Source organism: Capsicum annuum, chromosome 2, assembly GCF_002878395.1.
Source record: "Capsicum annuum cultivar UCD-10X-F1 chromosome 2, UCD10Xv1.1, whole genome shotgun sequence".
Taxonomy (NCBI): Eukaryota; Viridiplantae; Streptophyta; class Magnoliopsida; order Solanales; family Solanaceae; genus Capsicum; species Capsicum annuum.
Window position 1 is genome coordinate 46,852,333 of NC_061112.1, and position 9,610 is coordinate 46,861,942.

At 26.4% G+C, this 9,610-nt stretch overlaps 1 pseudogene; it reads left to right on the plus strand.

Annotated features, from left to right (window-relative positions):
- The first annotated feature begins 608 nt into the window (after positions 1–608).
- Positions 609–1,169, plus strand: LOC107857684 (annotated as a pseudogene).
- Positions 1,170–9,610: the final 8,441 nt, after the last annotated feature.

Here is a 9,610-nt window from a genome sequence, read left to right on the forward strand (position 1 = left end):
AGTATATATTTAACGTATACATGTGTATATGTTTTATAAATTAGTATGTATATCATTATATTGTAGTATATATCTTGTAGTATATATTTTATTTATTGTAGTATATATATTTAACAGCGTATAGTCATATACACGATTACATGTGTAATTGTGTATATATTTTTTAAATTTTAATGTAGTATATACTATATTTATCGTGTATATATATTGTTTAACGTATTTAAAATGTATATATGTGGGTATATATAGTGTATATTGGAGGAAAAATTTTGATTTTTTTTTGGTTTTGACCTGATTTTGAATCGGTTTTGACCTAGTTTAGGTGGGTTGGACCGGGTTAGGTTTAGTGGCCGGTCCCGGGTTGTTTTAATAAAATTTACTGTAGGGCCCAAAACTGGACCCAACCCACAAACCGGCTAAACATTAATGGGCCGGTTCCGGGTTGACCCGGCCTGACCCATTTAACAGCCCTAAATTTGTTTTGGATTAAAGATGCCGTGATGTCTGAGAATATTGATAGATTAATTTTTGGAACAAACATCACCTTTATTATTCTCTCCTTCAAACTTTTAAATACTTTGATTTTCTTGCTTATATTTATCAACACTATGAAGCCATATTCATCATCCTCAACGCATCTGCTAGAAATAACAGCGATATCCTTTGAGAATCTTCTTGATAATCGGAAGCAACCAATAAAGAAGAATGCTTTCGTAATTATCAAGATAGAATCTACAACATGCAATGAACAAACAAAAAAGATGGATAAAGAAAATGAGTTTTTCTACGTGAAACGAGAAAGTGATCGTTGATATGCCCATGCATACACGTCATCTAACGATGGAGGTTCAATGCAAGACTTCTTCGGGGATCGAAACTGCTGGAATCGCAAAGATTCCAACGTTCAATTTTATTGGAGGATTTTTGTCAGAGGATTATTTGCATTTTTTGAGTTATAGGCTTAGGAATGAAAAAGGTGAGAAAAATGAGATAATCAATTTTTTCACTATGATTAAGAATGCGCACCGTCGTCTAAAAGTACGGGTTGTGCCGCCGCTTATTTACAGCAGTGGAAGGCGGCGCCAGTGGACATGAGAAGTAGTTATAACTGTTCTTATGTGGTTGTTATGGATATGCCCGTATATCGTGTGAGTTTACCAGAGTATTAGTAATTTAATGGCGAATAAATTTTAGTTTTTTTCATTTAGTACTATCTGTTTTAATTGATTAAATTTTTGTAAAAAGAATCGAAAATGTATAGACATATTTTGGCTGAATATAACTACTGAGAAAGGTGTATTTAAAAAAAAAAATGAGATAAAGATATGTTGCTTTTATCAAAAGAAAGATGCATTGTGTTGTCTATTAGTTAATTGATTAAATTTTGTATCGACATATTTTGGCAGAATATGATTATGAAGAAAAGTAAAGTTTTTTAAAAATTGAATTAAAGATATATTGCTTTTATCAAAAGAAATATACATTGAGTTTATTAGTTCCTTGATTACGGATAATTATGTCATATATACGTTAACCTGAATCAATATACATACACACACACACACACACACACATATATATATATATAAAGAAGGATTATACATTTGCTGATGTGACACTTTCTAAAGCCTAGAGTCATATTTATCTTTTTTGTGATTTTTTTTTTGGCTTTTTTCTTAATTTTATAAAGCTGAAAAATTTGCTGTAAAATTTTATAAAATATTAAAGATAATCACTTAATTAATTTATTATCAATGCTATTAATTGAATCAATTGCACAATTCATCCAAACAATTCAAGGTATGTATTAAATTTCATTAAATATGTTAATAAACACAATAATTTATTATGTATAAGTAACTATATTAATATATAATTATTATAATAAATATTAATGGAAAATTGAAAGGTACAATTATTCATTTAAATAGCATCACTCAATTCATTTTAGTTTGTGCTTATTTGTGAAATATTCTGAATTATTTTTATTGCCTTATGTCCTGCGTGTACGATAAGGTAAATAATATTTAGTTAGAAGTAAAATGTAGGGTTTCCAATAATATTTTTTAATATACTCAGTTTTTTTTAATATTTAATGTATTTATAAGGAGTAACTACTCATAACTCGTACTTTTTAAATTCTTACTCTCAATAACATTTGTAACTCCCATAAATTTTATGTTTATAACTCCCAAACTTTAATTTGAAAGTCTTATGGCTTTCCTCTATTTTGCTATATAAATTCATATTTTATTTCACGAAGACTTCCATTCTTTCGCTTCTCTATCTTTACCTTCTGAATTATAATATGTAAGACGAAAGGAGTATTGAAAGGCGAGAAGTATTTTATTCTCAACCTTTTCTATTCATTTTTATGTACTTGAGCATGCTTTTTTAATTTTAGCATTTTTTTTATAAGTATTCTTATTTTTCTGCAAAATAAGTATAATCAAAAAAATCTTCACAACACGAAGTAATTTTGATAATATTGATATTTTAAATGTATCATTTCTGTGTGATTGATCAAAAAGTCAGCTTGCGATAGACACTAAATTAATAATCAATTGCTTACAATATTTGTTAAATTTCACGAGATAATGATTTTTGATTGTTAGTACAATCTATTTTTCTTTTTTTAAGTGTTATGTTGTATAGTTTCGACTTTTTGACTCTTTCTGATATAGTTACATTGAAGCTTTTTGAATTCTTTATAACTTCTACTTTTAAATACTATTCATAATTGTTGTTTGTTTCATTTTCAAAATTTCTTAAACTATTTATTTATAATATATAAATGAATGTAATAATAAAAACATGACATAGAAATTATTTACAAAAAAAAAAGCAATTGATATTCGTACGAAAGATAAGTACTCAAACAAAAGATACTGAAAGTTAAAATAAAAAAATAATATTTTAAATTTAATACAATAAATTATTGTTTTAAAATATAGCCTCTTATTCTATTTACTTCAACACTCATACGCCCTGATTGTTTTTTTTTTTCACCCAGGGTTCGAATCCGAAACCACTGATTAAGGGAAAAGTATTTCCACCACTACATCACAATTCATATTGGGCTTGAATTCAAGACCTCTGATTAAGGCAGAGTAGTCCCACCACTACACCACAATTCATGTTTTTTTTAAAAAAATTCAACTATGTATATATGAAATGCTTACTTCAAAAGATGTAAAGTATTTCAATTGTACAGCTTGAGAAAAAATAATGAAAGACCATATCACTATTTTGGATAAGAATAGAGATCTACATTTTTTTTTATCTAGGTATAAATATTACCTACTATTTCATTAAAATAAGAAACTAACAATCTATAAAATTAATATTTTTATATATAATTAGTAAAATATATTAATTTATTAATTTTTTTAATTAACCGCGTGAAGCGCAGATACTTTCACTAGTATATATATATAAATGAGGCTATTACTCTATCATATGTGGCATGCCTTAGAGGGCTTTAATCCTATTTATCCTTTTTTTTTTCATTTTTGACCTTTTTCTCTATTTTTTCCTTATTTTCTAATTAAAAAATTAATAAATTATATATATTAAACTCCATTAAATTTTGTAACAATTATAATCATTCATGAGTATAAGTTACTGTATTGATTATTAATTATTGTTTATACTAGTGGGGAATTGAAAAGTCATCATTAATTAATAAAAAATGATTTTACTTCAAATATCGAATTGCCACTTCCGTTTTCCATCACTCATATTTACAGCAAAGATCGGATCATATTTCTCACTTTAATTTTTAGCTCTCTTTAATTTTATCAACTTATCTTTTTTGCATGACTGATTGGTTTTCCCTTTTGAAGTGAGTTTGACTTATATAATGATTTTGTATTTGTAGCAACACTATTTAATATATGGATTTTGTGTTTTAATTTGCTGCTAATTATATTGTAATTCATTTTTTGAAGGTGAAAAAATGGCTCCAATTTTACTTCATGGTACTTTACATGTGACGATACACGAGGTCGATAGGCTGCATGATAAGCACGGTAACAACTTCTCTAGCAAGGTATATTATATTCATATAAGCTCCAGTTGAATTTTGAATTGGATCATCATATGTATTGGTCTTTCCTTAATTATCCTACGCTTTTGTTGGTCTATTTTAGTAATTTTTATTAATTATATAAACGATACCATTATGGTATTTATTTGATATTCTTTCTAAAGATTTTTTTTATAGACGTCTTTTGATAAATAAAAAGGAGAGAAAGTTGAAATATTCTTAAAATATTATGAGCAAAAAAGGAAAGAATTTTAATTTTGATTTGAAAGGAAATTTAGGGTAATAAAAAAATAGGAAAAGTGCATAATTAACGTGTGACGAAGAGAAAGATAAATTAATTAATAAGAAAATGAAAGAAAAAACTCAGAGAGAGACAGAGAGAAGTTTTAGTATAAATTTACCATTAATTTGATGTAGAAAATTTTCCTTTTATGCATTTCTTTCAATTTTTGTTAAAATACTTTTAATTTGTATGAGAAAAAATAAGAATATTTTAGAAAAAGTTTAATATTGGGGGATTTTACATGAAATAAAGAGAAAATAAAGTTAAAAGTATTGTCAAAATTAAAGTTTATAATTTTTTTTTGGTTAGAAAGTTTATAAATTTACAATTACTATTCATTTGTTTTGTTTCCTATTAGTCATCCTAATTACATAAATGATAGGAGATGTAACTAAAGAATGTAAAAAGTTGAGATATTTTTGAAATATTACGTGAAGAAAAAGAAAAAAAATGACTTGTGATTTTTTAGGAAATTTAGGGACTAAATAGAGAATAATAGTTGTAATTAGGAAAAAAGCATAATTAACTGTGAAGAAGAAATAAAAATAAAAAAAGGCATAAAGAATAAAAATAAATAAAAAGGGATGCCAAGATTTGAATTTAATTTTATATTATTATTTTTTTGATTTTCTTTTTTTCTTCTAATTTATAATTTATTCATATTGGTTAAATTCATACCAACCTATATTTATTTATGCATGAATAATGTGAAGGTCGGAATATAGTAGATGATATGACGCCTCTCTCTGGCTATCATTTATATTAAACTTTTTTTTCCTTCATATTTTGACTTTTTTTTTTCTATTTTTACTCAGAATGTTCATAAAATAATTATAAATTTGCTAGGAGTTACATCTTATTAAGGTTATAATAAATATTGCACATTAATGTATCGTTATCGAAGAAAAATAAAAGGCTATTGATAAATGTAATTATAGAATTTGAATGGCTCTTATGATTCGTAATAAATAAGGAAAATAAAATGATCTGATAAATCATGAAATGTTACTTTGATTAAGAGAAATTTATCTATGAAAATTCATAATGTAGAAGAAGGAAGATAAGGGGATGTTAGGATACAGTGCTTTATTTACTTCTTCATTAATTTTCAGAAAATAAATAATAAGAGTTGCAACTAATTATTTTATTGAATTGTGGAATCAATGCTTTGATGGAGAATTCTAAAACATTACTCTTCGTATTTCATTAGTTATTAAACAAGCGCATTATGATAAGTATAATTGTATAATTATTGACTTGTGAGAATTTATCGAATTTGGTGTCATTGAATATTTTCTTTTATAAATGAAAAGAATCGCGAAAAAAAAGATAAATAGAATCCTTCATCAAAGAAATATGCCACACCAATTCATCAAAGAAATATGCCACACCAATATATATATATACATATATAAAATTCACAAGTCTTTATACATATTGAATACAATAGTAAATTGGTGGTGGTGTTAATACTTGAAATTTATTGGTTACACAGGTGAGTAATGTTTTTTCAGGTTTTGTTTTCAGAGTTTTGAAGGATTTTTTTTTTTTTAAGTGTGATGAAAGCAAAATATATAATATGAAGAGATGGAGGTGAAATAAAGATTTAAATTGTGAATTTACTGTTTAATGTTTTTACTACTAAGCCATTATATTCTTAATATCAAGCTGTTATATTTTTAAATATATGATTTCACTTTTAATATTTATTATAATTTTAATGACATTTACGCATATATAAATTATGTTTGTTGGAAATATATTAAATAGAGAAATCCAGTAGGTGACATTTCTATCATGATATTATTATATTATTGTTTCACAATTTTTTAGTTGAAGTTTCAATAGTTGATGTATTTGTTTAATTAATAATTTACAATTATTTCACATTGTGAGATACTTTTTAGACACTCACCAAAAATATATGGTGTAGCTTAATAAACATGGGATAAATTGCTATTGGAAAATATATTTTAAATTATTAATGAAGAATATATTATCCTTCATTTAATAAATGTTAAATTTACTATGCTTTATTTTCTTTCACCATTTGCAATTAATTCATAATATAATTAAAATAAGCGGGATACTATAATATTACGATTAGATAATAAAGTGAATATGAAATTAGTGTAAAAAATATTAATTCTGTAATGACCGCGCCAAGTGCGACTAAATTTCCTAGTTATGATAAATGTCTGGGTTAAGAGTTCATTCTTACAGGAAAAATATTGTTGGATGACTATAGGGGTGGGCCAGATATTGTAAATACTGCATTATCATATTAAATCAAAATTTTAGATATGGTAAGTTTGATATTATGATATTTAGTATAATATATGGTATACGTATTAAATTTTTTATCTTTAATATTTATGAATAACATATTGAAAAATTGAATACCATAATCGATGTATGTAGTTACATAAATAATTTATATATTATTAAAATAACGTACAACCTAGTATTAGTATAAAACTGAATGTTTGGACGATGAAATTTTGACTAATTTATCTTGATTAAAATATTTTGAATATACCTATCTACCTATCTATCTATCCATCCATCCATTCATCTATTCATCCATATATCCATACATCGATCGATCGATCCATCCATCCATATATCTATACATCGATCGATCCATCCATCCATCCATACATATATCCATCCATACATCTATCCATCCATCCATCCATAAAACCATCCATCCATCCATCCATCCATCCATCCATCCATCCATCGATCTATCCTTCTATCCATCCATCTATCTATCTATCTATCTATCTATCTATCTATCTATCTATCTATCTATCCATCCTTCCATCCATCCATTCATCCTTCCATCTCTCTCTCTCTCTCTCTCTCTATATATATATATATATATATATATATATGTGTGTGTGTGTGTGTGTATATGTGTGTGTGTGTGTGTTCATATTTAAGCCTTTAAGTTGTAATATTTGTCCATTTTTATTTGGTTATCCATCCGATGTCCGGTACCCGCATTGGAGCCCGACTAATCTGAATTCGCGCTTTGCAAGGCCTCATTCGGGTGGCAGTGCTCCCAACAGAGTTTTCTCCATACCCAGGAATCGAACCCTCGACCTCTGGTTAAGGGTGGAGCGGCCACATCATTAATTGCTAATAAAATGATCTAAAATCCGCTATAAACTTCAAACCTAAATTTTTCACTGTTCATCTTACTTTTTAGTTTCAAGAGAGTTTTTCACTCCTCAATTTTTAATAATTGTGATTTTTCATTAGCACGTGAATGAAAGCATACTTGATCTAGTCTTCAATCACAATATAATTGTAAAAATTAAAGATTATAAAAAAATTGAAAGAACCGACTAAAATCTAAGCCAAGCAAATCAATTTTATATTGGTTTGATTTGGTTTATAGTTTTAATAAATCGACATAATTGGTTTGAATTTTTTCAATAAAAAATCAAACCAGCCCAACCTATGTACACCTCTATTCACAAATACCAAATTATAACAAGTAAATCTGCTGTAGTAATGACATAATATTTTTTTTAAAAAAAGAACATTAAAAATATCAAATTGCACTTTCAAATATAGCAAATACATCAAAATACCCCTAAACTTATCCATCAAACTTACTTTAGCTCTTTAACTTACGGGCAACTATTTACTTTCCTAAACAACTTTCAAGTGAGCTAATATCACCCCTAATGCTGACATGACATTTAAAAGAAACATTAAAAATACATAATTTCTTTAAACGACAATGACCCTATTAATTGTTTATTCTATAATAAAAATATTTTAAAAATTATCGCCTCCACTCTCTTTCTCTTCTTCATTAGACCTAGGGGTGGCAAACGAGCGGATTGGATTAGATTTGGACGGGTTAAATATGGATCGAGCAAAAATGGTTTGGATTGCAATTCACCCATATAAATATAGGTAAATATGAATTTGGTCAAATATGGATTGGGTAAAAATAATTTCTACCCACTTTAACTCCTAAGTCAAAAACTTAAAATTTCAATATGATATCAACTTGACTTTTTTTCCATTTTTTTTAGTTTTTTCTTTTTAGTTTTTTTTGCCTCTCTTCTGTATGTAGCCTCTAGTTTTCTTTTTTTTCTTTTTTTTTTTTGTCATTTTCTTTCTCTCTTCTATCTCTACCCTCTACCCTTTGTTTCTTTTTCTTTTTTCTTTTTTCTTTTTTTGTTTTCCTTTTTAGTCACCTTTTTTTCTATTTTTAATTTTTTTGTTTTTACTTCTTTCTCATTTTTTTCTTTTTTGGTTGTATTTTATGTTTTATATTTTTTTATTTTTGAAGAATATGGTTAAGTCGAGTACAAATTATGTATGGTGACTAAAATATCGTAACCACTCAGTATATTGTTTTCACCATCATCTTTTTTCTTTTTCCTTTTCTTCTTTTTCATTATTTTTTCTTTTTGATTTTTTTTGTATTTTTTTTCCTTCAATTCCTTCTTTATGCTTTTTTCTCTCTTCTATCTCTAACTTATACCTCTCTTTCTACTTTTTTTTTTTTTTTTCTATTTTTGGTTTCCTTCTTTTTTTATGATAACGAAAATACCATAAGCGCATATTGATTTATATTCGGACAACATTTATAATTTGAGGGCTATGTGGATCCTCAGCCATATATATTTTAATCTCAAGAAAATACAATTAATTTAAATACTTTTTTTTGATTTTTCATCGCCTGCATTGGAGTCCGACTAATACGGATCGGGCGTTGCAGGGTCCATTAAGGTGACAGTGCTCCCAACAGAGTTTTCTCCATAACTAGGGTCGTACCCTGTACCTCTGGTTAAGGGTGGAGCAGCCCCATCCACTGCACCAAAACCCATGTTGATTTTAATTCATATACTTATTTGTATATAAATACAAATGATAAATTACACATATTGACAACTAAATTATTCAAATACAAATAATAAATTTATTTGAAATATATAGTATGATACAAATAAACTTAAAGTAAAAAAAATATAAAATGCAATGACAAAAAAAATGAGGAAAAGAATATAAAAAAATAAGAAAAATGACAAAAATGACGAACCAAGAATGAAAAAGGGGGAAACGAAAATACAAAAAAAATGCAAAGAAATAAAATTGAAAAATAAGAAAGAAAAAAAGTGTAACAAACGAGTAAAAAATAAAAGAAAAAAATGAAAAAGAAAAAAAGTAAATTAAAGGAAAAAAGAAAGAGAAAAAAGTAAATTGAAGAAATAAAGAAATTAAAAAAAAAAAGAAAAGAAAGAGAAATAAAA